The 12,649-nt window shown below is 39.1% G+C and overlaps 1 pseudogene; it reads right to left on the reverse strand.

Annotated features, from left to right (window-relative positions):
• Positions 1-2,959: 2,959 nt before the first annotated feature.
• On the reverse strand, positions 2,960-11,683 carry LOC131172943 (probable carboxylesterase 12; annotated as a pseudogene).
• Between the last annotated feature and the right edge of the window lie 966 nt (positions 11,684-12,649).

Here is a 12,649-nt window from a genome sequence, read left to right on the forward strand (position 1 = left end):
TTCAAGTCAGTGTCAAATCTTTGCAATTCTAATATTCTAAAGTTCCATTCGGTATTTGGTCATGGCTCCATCCGATCTCATGTTCGCGTGTAATGTTTTTTTTATCTCTTGGAGTAATTTGATATCTTTTGATTAATAGTTACTCTCAGGTTTAATGTTCAACTGCATTTGATCAATTAAGTACTCAGACAATTTGGTTTGGATGCTTTCCGATCTTATCAAGAAATTGAACATAAAAGACTTCAATTCATTTCAAAATCAAAATGTACAAGTCATTCAGCAGGAGGGTCTCCCCTAACCTACTCTTCCGGGTACAGTATCAGTTCTATCATCCTCTTTCTCTCTCTCTCTCAGGCTCCTCCTCGCTCTCTTCTTCACCTCTAGGGACAAGATCCACCATCCAGGAAAAGTCTTCCTCAGGATAGCACCTTACAAGCTCGACCAGAAGATCGCCATGAGCATTCACATAAGCACCAGCTTCCCTCGCCACGGCCTCTTCTTCTTTCACTTTGATCTCCTCGGTAAGGCGAGTGACATCGGTAGTTCGGCAGGGCCGAGCTTCTTCAAGTTCCCTCTCTAGTTCAGCTATCCTATCCTCATAAGATTTCATCCAACCCTCAATCTCGGCTATGTAGTCCTGAGCAAATGAAAGTTGGGTTTTGGCAGAAGCAGTATCCTAGACCGCCTTCAGAATTTCTTGTCTCAAGAGATGAGCCTTTTCTCTGATTATATGTTGATTCACAAGGCTCTCTATGTTCAAGCTCATCGTTTGAGCCAGGAGGTCATCAATGCTATCCAGAGTCAGCCTATTCTGATCATCCTAAAAGCAGATGGTGGCACCCAAAACCTTGGCCATGTCAAGATTCCCCTGAACCAAGCGATTCTTCTCTAGTGAGTGGATGAGGACCTGGGCACCACAAGAGAGGGTCCTCACAGCAGGTTGGGAAGACCCTCCTTCCCCACTTGAAGAAACCGGCGGAGGTGGCAGTTTATCTTATCGAGGAGGGGAAGGAGTGATCTCTATCTCTGGGGTCGGTTGTCCTGAAGGTCGGGATGAAGAGCCTGGCACTTCTACCGAGTCTCCCCCTGGCGTCTGGGATACAGCAGCAATCTTCATTTCTCGCACTTTCCGGGTGACCTCCCTTTTTTGCTTACAGCTCTCCTTCACGCCCTCGTCTCCAGCCATACCTGCACAGAAAAAAAGTTAGTGAGATCACCTAAGTCTGGAGGCTAAATATTTAGGTTATACCAATCCTGAGTCCAAGGTCAGAAAGCTGCAGCTCATAATCCTCATGGGCGATCATCTGCATTAGCCACCACTTCAGCTCGGCCATAACTGCATCTAAACATAAATACTTGTGAGTAGCCGCCTGACCCTTCAGTTCCTTTACCATGACGTCCTCATCTCTATTTAGGGCGATCTTCTTTGGAACTGAAGGGACCAGGTACTGCCAACTACGCGGAATACCCTCAAAGCCATTCGGGATCTTACTTCTCAATATGAAGAGCCGATTCTTCTAATTCTTCAACGAAAAAGGGAGATCAGTAAAAAGCCCACAGTGCAGCTTGGCTTGGAAAAACCAATACTCGTCGTCCTTTCGCCGAGCAAGCCTATGCAACTCAGTAAAAACCTTTGCTGTAGGCTCAAGCTTCTTAGCTCAGCATAAGCTCTAAAAGCCACTAGAGTTCGCTAAGAGTTCGGGTGCACTTGGGCTACACAGACATGATGGAACTTTAGAATGGCTCTAAAGAATTCGTCCAGGGGGAACCGAAGCCTGGCCTTCAATTGTTGTTCATATACCATGATCATATCATTTTCTTCAAAGAAATGGTCAGCTCGAAAGAGTCAATCTGAAGGTTGTATTCTTGACTAATGGACAGCAGATTAGTTTCCTTGAGGACCGACGGTAACTCATCCATGGGTAAGTTTTCTTTCCCTGAAGAAGATGCTTATTTTGACTTAGCCGCCCGACCGTGGGCTAATACAAAGGTTGTAAAAGGTTTAGGTCACCCTCTTAGCCTGACCACCTCAACTTTATCCGATGTCTATGAGATATGAACAGAGGGAGGACTAGTAGCTCTCTGACCATCGGTACCACTCATTTTCAAAAAAAAAAAAAGTGAGAACCAACTAAGAAAATATCAAAACCCTTACCGGAGTATGAATCGGTGCCTGAAAACTTTAGAAAGCGAGAGGGAGTGTTGAAATCGCTAGGGGAAGGTCTGAAAATGACATAAGGAAACAAATGACTAACCTTTCCCCTATTTATACCCGTCTGAGCATTAAATGCTCACAAAGTCCCAAGTGACGCATCGGTTAGTGGGACCAGGCCGCCTCTATGACACGTCACAAGAAGATTCTAGAAACATAGTAAAAAGGTCGGATAAATGAGATCGGTCAACAAAGGTTATCGGATTGAATAAATTTCCAAACCCACGGATCGGCAAATGGTGATTCGTCTAGGGATCAGATCGGGTACATTTATCAGAGATCGAAAAATAAACAATACAATAATAAAACAAAAACATTCAAGTAAAATTTCATTTCATTTCTAAAAGATCAGATTACATCATTTGGGCGATCTCTCAAAATCAGCACTATATTCTACCTAGCTTAAGATTACTCCGAAGCCCAGTATGCTGGCCTATGTCAAAGCCTAGTCTTGTAGCTGAATCAAAAGATGTGTTTGATCAGAAAGCCAGTAATAAATACTGGGCAGATGTACAGCTCAGGTGGGGTGACTATGACTCTCATGATATTGAGCGGCATCATTGTTGATGTCATCAACTAGAACCGAGCTGCAATCGGGACCCTCGAGATGGTAAGGAACCAAGTGAACTTCAAGAGGTGTTCACCAATATTAAGATTGAAATTAGCAATCCTCTTGTCAGAGATCGATCCATGAGCCATGCTGATGGGGCGAACCGAGATCGGTGCGGTAGTTAGTTTCGACCTTGATCAGTTAATTAGTCCAGTTCCCTCACCATCATCGATTGACACCCTCATGAACATCTGATCACCGGAGTTGCTCATTTTCAGGAAATGAACAAAGAAAGCATTCGGAAAAAGATTAAAGTGGCTGTCATGGGAAGGATTCTTGCTGGAAAAGCCAAGAACTAAAGAATGAAACATTGAAGATTCACCGAAGAAAGTTGTGAATATGCAAAGGAAAATCTCTCGGCATATATATAGGGCCCTGACATTTATTGCGGAACTCGAAGTGGGCTCATCGGTAACCGAAGAATTTATTGCTTTGACCAATACAGGTCAGATTGAGTAGGAGGTTGGAAAATAGTGAGATCGGGAAATAAAAAAGACCGAATGCAAAAGAAGATAGAGATCGGAATAACAATCTTAAAATGGGTCAGTCACAACAAGATCGAAAGAAATAGGGGACGACCTATAAAGATCGAAGAACGCAGAGGGGTTGAATAACTTCTAGTCAGAACTTTCAATTAACTCCCTTCACCGTTAGATCCGAGTTAGTTAAAGCATTGCAGGCATGATCAGATCCTCACAACACATCTCATTTGCAAGGATGCCCTCCTAGCTGCCAGACGCCAAACAGTTAAAGCAGCCTTGTACACCCCGATCTACACCATTGATTATAATTGTAAGGATGGATCTGGAGCCCTCAAATCAAAAGCAGATGACAGATTCAGCACCTTTTGTTCCCAGCCTTTGGATCCATTTCGTAAGGCGAGACCCTTGACCATTGGATTAAGGGAAGAAAGGACAGATATTCTGAACGGAATCTCGACCCTCTATTTTGATTCTCTTTAATTCTCAGACATCAGATTATGTCCTTTTGAATCTAAGCCTTCCGTCTCCCCCTGATAAGATCCTAACCCTTCATTTTGAACACCCATTCCCTATAAATACCTGCATGCAATACTGTAGGAAGGAGGTGGTGATTATCGTGGAAAGACTCTAAACTCTCATTCAGTCTTACTGCATTGCCATTCGAAGCTCTCAAAGTTTTGAGAAACTTTAGAAATCAATTTTCTGAAGTATTTCATCTAAAGGAGCTCTAAATCCTGCGATTTTCATTTTCAGTACCTGTGCACTACTCTGTGAACCCATCTTCACTCCGTCTCATTCCCACCACTCTAGTATTTGTGCATTGCTCTCCGAGCTTGACTTCATTATGCTTTATTCCCATTACCTCGGGTAAGCTCAAGTCCATCGGTCGTCCGCCTTCACCTCTCCAGGATTTGTGGATACCGAAGTTAGCTCGCCTGTCTCCCCAACTTTCCACAGGTAAGCGTCTAAATTGTCATTTTGTTAAATATCCTTGGTTTCTTTTCTCAAGTTTTTTTTAAAGTTTTTGTATCCAGTCACACAAAATCTCAGAATAGGTTATCTTAGCCCGTAGTTATTTCCTTTGTCTTCTTTTTATTCATTCGTAAATTTCATTTATCGTTACCTTGTTTTCATTCCTTTTGAGAGTAGATGTTGGAGTCATTGGTGACTCGTAAATACTCTAAAAGAATATAGGCAGGAGTACTTTAACATGAGAGTTTTTTGTCTAAATAAATGAAAAATGATAAAGGAAAATAGGGGTAGCAAAGGTCGAATAAGTCGGAAACAAGATTAGGTCAAACAAATAAGTTATGAGATCGGTCCTTGGAACGAGCCCAGACGATAAGACAACAGCTCGAGAATCAAAATGAGTTCGGATCTCGGACGAGCGACTAAAAAGAGATCAAATGTCACAAATCAAAGAGTTCTGACAAAGCGATCATGCAGAAGATCGGCAAGGAGTTCGGCCTATCGTCCACCATCTAGTTATAAAGTCCCGTAGGCTAGGAAAAGCTTTACACAGGGGTTTTCTGTGTCTTCGGTATTTCATTCCCATATAAAAGGGATCAAGAAAGACCCTTTGCCTGAATCCCCAGTTCGAAGTTCTTATAAAACGTAGTTCTTATCAATATATTAAAAGATCGGAGGAGAGTTCTTACCCGAACTTAGCCTAATTTTTTAACGCAATATATTAAGAGATCGGGAGAGAGTTCTTACACGAACTTAGCCTAATTTTTCAACGCAATATATTAAGAGATCGGGGGAGAGTTCTTACCCAAACTCAGCGAGATCGGGGGAGAGTTCTTACCGGAACTTAGCCTAATTTTTTAACGCAATATATTAAGAGATCGGGGGAGAGTTCTTATCCGAACTCAGCCTAATTTTTAACGCAATATATTAAGAGATCGAGGGAGATTTCTTACCCGAATTCTCAGCTAAAATCTTAATAAAATATATAGAGGTCGAGGGAGAGTTCTTACTCGAAATCCTCCGCTTAAATTTTAATAGAATACATTAAGAGATCGGGAGAGAGTTCTTACCCGAATTCTCTTAGCTTAAATTCAAATTAAAATATACTAAGAGATTGGAGGAGAGTTCTTACCCGAGCTCTCAAATTAAATGCTTAATACACCAAGGGATCGGTGGGAGAGTTCTTTCCAAGGTATCCCGAATATTAGGTTGAGGCCCGATGGAGAGTCCTCTTCAAGGCACTCATATTTATAAGACAAAAATCCCCCCCTGAGAATATCACAACTTCAGTATTTATATTAACCCCCCCTAAATACCTATTACACAATACCTATTCACTAAAGGATCATCTCATGTACTCGTGTTCTTGGGCAACCCGAAATAGTGAAATATTAAACATTCCTTTTTTTTCGTACAAAGGATTGATATCATCATTCTAACCCCCAAATTATCAATTTCAATTTATAAAGAGCACAACATTAAATCTGCTTACCCTCGTTGAGAGACAAGGTGGGGTGCCTAACACCTTCCCCACCCGTATACAAACCCCGAACCAAGAATCTCTGTTTTCAAAGTGGTTTTTTAATTTTTTAAAAATGGTTTTCTTTAATTTCCTTCAAAATTAAAGTGGTGACTCCTCACTTTTCCCACTTCGGTGAGAATCGTCCGGCGACCGCAAAACCCTTGCGACAACATATTAAGCATAGCCTTAGCATTCTCGTTCTTAGGGTTAAATAATTGAAACAAATGGTTCTCTTCTTTAGCTTCAACTACCTCCACCGATCCTCGCCAACCACTCTTTCTCAAAATCTCATAATAATACCATCCTCTGTCTCTCAATAAGTCCTTCCCAGTAACAAATATAAGCACTCTGCTGCACCCCAAACTACCAAACTTTGGATCAGTTGCAGGATTAAGCAGAAGGTCATCACACCCACTTGTTGCAGGATATGCAAAATACCAAAACCCATCAATTGTTGACCTTAATTTTGATTCCCTAACCTCATCACCAATAGCTTCCTTACCCCAGAACTATGGATGTATCAGAACAATCCCTACAAGATTAATACCAGATAATTTCACTTTCCCATATTTCATGGCCATACGGTGTGCTATATTCCCACCAGCACTATCTCCAGCCAAAAATACAGAATTCAGATCTGCGTCGAAGTTCAGCCTCTCTTCAGGACCACCTCTATCGATAAGGGAAGCAACCCACTTGAGCACAGTCCATGAATCATTGTATGCAGCTAGGGGATGGTGCTCCGGGGCTTTTCTATAATTTACAGAAACTATAATTATATTGGCAGCTGCAACTGTAAAAGAACTAAGAAATTTTGGAATAAGAATTCTGATATTTATTGCCCCAGAAATCAAAGATATATATAAAAAATTACAGCTAACAAATAGGTTCCTAATCAAGCTAAACTACCAAAATTGTATCAGAATCATACAACAAAAGGTAAGAACAGATATGCACACAAAAATTCCTAAATAAATACCCTAAATAAATGCAAAATAAGTGGCAGCTAACAGCTGCCTTTCCAATACCCCCCCTTAAGTTGGAGCATGGAGATCTCGAATGCCCCACTTGCAAAGAAGAAAGTCAAACTGATTCTTTCCCAATACCTTTGTGAAGATATTCGCAGGTTGCATTGAACTACGTACATAATCTGTTCAAATGTTACCATTCAATATCTCATCACGGATAAAATGACAGTCCACTTTAATATGCTTGGTACGTTCATGATAGACAAGATTAGCAGCTATATGCAGAGCTGCCTGACTATCACAATGCAAATTCATAGGTTCAATATGCGCCACACCAAGAGAATTCAATAATCCTTTCAACCATTTAAGTTCACAAGTTGTAGTACTCATAGACCGATATTCAGCTTCAGCGGATGAGCAAGACACTGTCTGTTGCTTTTTTAGTGTTCCACGAGATAGGGGATTCACCCAAAAGAACAAAATAACTGGCCAAAGACTGTCTCGTCAAAGGACAGCTAGCCCAATTAGAATCACAGTAAGCAGACAATTTGAGATCACAATTGGCATGCAGTAGTATACCCTGACCTGGATTTCCTTTCAAATAATGCACAACTCTAACAGCTGCCTCCCAATGAGCTTTCTTCAGTTGTTGCATGAATTGAGCAAGAATATGCACACAATAAGATAACTCGGGATGAGTTATTGTTAGATAAATAAGCCGTCCCACCAGACGCCTATACTGAGCAAGGTCATCCACATCATCACTCTCGGTAAGGGCCAGCTTGTGATTTTGTTCAAGAGGAGTTTTAGCCAGCTTGTAACCCAGTAATCCAACTTCTGAAATTACATCCAATGCATACTTATGTTGACACAAGAAAATACCATTCGAGTTTCTGGCTACTTCAATCCCTAAGAAAAATTTCAGCTTCCCCAAGTCTTTCATATGAAAGCAACGACTCAAATAGTTCTTGAATTTTTGTACAGTGGAAACTTCATTGCTGGAGATAATAAGGTCATCCACATAAATAAGCACATTCAATTGAACAGTCCTAGCTCGAAAAGTGAATAAAGAGTAATCTGAATATAATTGCTAAAATCCATAAGCTTTCAGAGATGCAGCCAATTTCGCAAACCAACATATAGGTGCTTGTCGCAAACCGTATAGAGATTTTTGGAGTTTACAAACCTTCCCTAGTGATTGAGAAGCAAATCTAGGCGGCATCTTCATGTAAACCTCTTCCTCCAAATCACCGTGTAAGAAAGCATTTTGGACATCCATCTGATGGAGTTCCCAATTCTTTGCAGCTGCAACGGCAAGAAAGGTGCGCACAGTAACCATTTTTGCTATAGGAGCAAAAGTCTCCTCATAATCTATGCCTTCAACTTGATTATTTCCCAATATCACTAACCGCGCCTTGTATCGTTCAACACTTCCATCAAAATTATATTTAATTTTGTATACCCACTTGCTTCCTATTTCTTTCTTCCCAAATGGCAGATCTTCAACTGTCCATGTACCATTATCCTCCAAAGCCTGTATTTCTTTTCTCATAGCCGCTCTCCACCGTTCATCCTTAACTGCTTCTGCATAAATGCTTGGTTCATGTCCTGTAGTAATGGCTGCCAAAAAACATCGGTGTTGTGCAGAGAATTTATCATAACCCACATAATGTGCTATAGAGTAAGGCGTACCTGAGGAATCAGATTGGGAAGGTGAGAATACCGAGGGGCTTGTTTTGATGGCATTTGTCACATAATCCGTCAAATGAACACTAGGTTACTTGGCCCTTTGTCCCCTACCTAGTTGCTCTTCAACAACTTCACCTCTATCCACTCCCTCACTGTTTTCATGGATCAATTCTTCCATTTCAGGATTCACCTCACTTTCTCTACCCACACTTTCATCGTGCTCCTTTCCCAAGTTATTCTTTAAACCATCAACTTCATCACCCAACTCCTCAACTCCATTTTTAATGAGTTCATCACCCATTGTTTTCTCATTTGCATATGGAAATTTTGTTTCAGCGAATACCACGTCTCTTGATACAAAGTATTCTTTAGTTTCCAAATCATACAATCTCCATCCCTTCTTTTCAAATGGATACCCAACAAAAACACACCTACGACCTCTACTACCAAATTTATCTTTATCCTGATTCAGATTATGCGCATAGCACAAACAACTGAAAACCCAAACGTGTTTGTAAGAAGGTACTTTCCCAAAGAGCATCTCATATGGGGTTTTACCATTTAATAACATAGATGGAGTCCTATTAATCAAATACCTGGCTGCAAGTACACATTCTCCCCAAAATTCTATGGGTAAATTTGCTTGGAAATGCAAGGCTCTTGCCACATTAAGAATATGGCGATGCTTTCTTTCCACTCGGCCATTTTGTTGAGGTGTTCCTACATAGGAAGTCTGATGCAACATCCCTTATTCATAAAAATATTCTTTCAAGCACATAAATTCACTTCCGTTATCACTTATGACAATTTTCACATTTTTTTCAAATTGGCGTTTAACCATCACAACAAATTTCTTAAGAACACAAGCTACTTCTTGTTTTCCATTCAGCAAATATATCCAAATAGCACGAGAGTAATCATCAACAATTGTTAAGAAGTAAATTGCTCCACAAGAAGTTGGGAGTCTATAAGGTCCCCACAAATCACAATGTATCAATTCAAAACAACCATCAGCTTTATTGTCACTAGAAAAGAAAATCTCTCTTGTTTGCTTTGCTATAAAACAAACATTACAAGTTTTATTAGTTTTCCTAACTATGCTACCAGCTTCTGGAATTAGCTCTACCACCTTATCAGAAGGATGACCCATTCTCTTATGCTAAAGCTCAAAAGACCCCACATCAGTTACCTTGCAAGCATGTACCGATGTCACTCCCTTGAAAAAGTATAGCCCCTCACGTTGCTCACCCGCTCCAATCAGGTTCCTCGAATTTAGGTCCTGTATAGCACAAATTTTGTTAGTGAGTTGAATAACCAAATTTGAATCATTAAGTAGTTGTGATACAGAGATCATATTGCAATTCAAATTTGGCACATAAAGGACTCGTTGCAATTTCAAGTCTCCTCCAAGCAACACAGTTCCTTCTTTCACCGCCAAGGTCTTTTCTCCATTAGGTAACCTGACTGAGCATGGCACAATGTCATGCAATTCTCTCAAAAATGCCAACGTTCCTGTCATATGATGGGAAGCTCCTGTGTCAATAATCCAAGAAAATATCCTCTGCGTACCTGTCAGCCTCTCATTGCCACCATTTTGATAAGAATTCAACATGCCCAGCAAAGTAGCCCACTGCTTTTCATTTAATCTACTAAGACCCTTTCGATCTGAATTTGTCACAATTCCACGCCCACCATCAACTCCAGTTGTTTGTGTGGCGTTGGCACGAGCAACTCCTCCCTTGCTACGTCCTGCTCCATTGCCACGCTTTTGACCACCTCCTCGTCCAGCAGAAGTTCCACGTGGTCTATTACCCCACCATTCTGGATAACCTATCAGCTAGAAACAACTTTCAGCATCATGTCCCTCTTGGTTGCAATTAGAACAAATTGAGGATTTGTCTTTATCCCCCCTTAAATTTCAACTACCTGCTCGAATTGCAAAACTCATAGGATTGCCTCTTTCTTCCTTGGTTCGTGTCATAGTTCGCACCCGCTCTTGCTGAACAACCATAGCATAGGCACGATTCAAATTGGGCAAGGGTTCAGTGCTCAAAATATTAGAGCGCATTGTTCCGTATCCTTCTTCATCCAAGCTCATCAAAAACTGATGAACTCTCTCTTCTTCACGCTTTCTTTCCAATTCAATGGTAAGATTGCATCTACAGCCTGCACAGATACAGACTGGTATCTGATTATAGTTGTTTATTTCATCCCATAACATTTTGAGTCTTCCGAAATAGGACACGATCGGTTGACCTTCCTGCCTATAATTCGCCAGATCTGATCTCAGTTGCTGCATTCGTGGACCATTTCCAATTGAAAACCTCTGTTTAATATCCTCCCATAGATCCTTTATGTTCTCCATGTGAGAGATGGTCGAGCGAAGCGTCGGTTCAATGGTGTTAAAAACCCAAAAAACTAGCATAGAGTTAACTGTCCACCAATCTTCGAGTTCCAGTGAGTCATCTGCTGGTTGCTTGACAGATCCATTAATAAAAACATATTTCTTTTTGGCCAGCAATGCAGTCCGCATAGCTCTCGCCCATTCTTCGTAATTCTCGCCCTTCAACTAAACTTGGGTAATCAAGTTACCTGGGTTGTCATTCAAATTCAGTGTGTAAGAACTAGAAGTTTTCTTCCCTGATCCAGAACTCTCATTTTTCTTTTCATCAGCCATGGCTCTGATGCCATGTAAAAGAACTAAGAAATTTTGGAATAAGAATTCTGATGTTTATTGCCCCAGAAATCAAAGATATATATAAAAAATTATAGCTAACAAATAGGTTCCTAATCAAGCTAAACTAACAAAATTGTATCAGAATCATATAACAAAAGGTAAGAACAGATATGCACACAAAAATTCCTAAACAAATGCCCTAAATAAATACAAAATAAGTGGCAGCTAACAGCTGCCTTTCCAATAGCAACCAATTTGTTACAGAAGTTATGGTCCTGAGCAGAAAAGGGGGATTCAGTGTAAAAGCCACCACCGTGATAGTAAACAAGGAGAGGGAGTTTTTGGTTTGGGTTGATGATTTTGAGGAGGAAAAGTCTGGAGGATAGATTTGGTTCTTGCGAGTAGATAACGTCTTTAGATTGGACATTGGTTTTGGGATCTAGAGAAGGAGGGACGACGACATGGATGCCCATTAGTCTCCCTAATCTGCCATCTTTGTATATGTGGAATAAGGGAGGGCAATATACAGCAACTTCAGATCTCATTGAATCCATATGGAGAGACAAATGAATCAAAATTGAAATGGAGTCTCGTTTATATTTGTAGAGGAGTGGAAGGCTAGATAACTCATATATAGCAAGCAGGAGTGTGCATGATTCCTGGGTCCAAAATTAATCAAATTTTAAATATGTATTATTTTAGTATTTTTCTTCTCATATTTTTCATTTTTTTTATAACTTTATTTTTAATATTTTTAATTTGTAAAATATTCTAAATAGATATTCACACTTTACAATATTCAATTATTATCATTTTATTTATTTTTAAAATATTTTTGAATGTAGTAATAACTCAACTCCACAAAATAATAGTAATTATTATTATTATTATTATTATTATTATTATTATTATTATTATTATTATTAAGTCATAAAAAATTGGGGGGCCAGGAATTTCCACTTATTTACCTTGCCATAGTTATAATATACATAATTTTTTTTTCAAAAAATTTGGCGGGTCACCTTATATATTAAGATTATATAACTAATAAATAACTTAAATATATTGTATGATGTAATAATATTTTAATAATATGTTTTATATAATTTATTTTATATATGTTTTATAGTTAAAAATTATATAATATATATATTGTATTAACAATAGACTTTAAAAATCAATATTGAAAACAAAACTCAATCGGAACCATACACCCATAATATAATAGGAGTATAAATAAGAAATTAAATGAAATGAATTCATTTCTTAATCCAACAATAAAAGTAAAAAGAAATGAATTGATTTCTTAATCAGTAGTATAATTGAATGGGTCGAACTTTTTTATGTATTTGATTCGATCGAATAATAATAGGATAATTATATTTGGCACGGGTTTAGATTTAAAAAATAATATTATCTATTACTCGAACTTATTTATATAAACACTTAATTAAATATAATATATATGTTTTTTATAATAATATTTATAAATTTTTATATATTTTATTTTAAATAAAATA

The sequence above is a fragment of the Hevea brasiliensis genome, chromosome 14 (assembly GCF_030052815.1).
Source record: "Hevea brasiliensis isolate MT/VB/25A 57/8 chromosome 14, ASM3005281v1, whole genome shotgun sequence".
Classification (NCBI taxonomy): domain Eukaryota; kingdom Viridiplantae; phylum Streptophyta; class Magnoliopsida; order Malpighiales; family Euphorbiaceae; genus Hevea; species Hevea brasiliensis.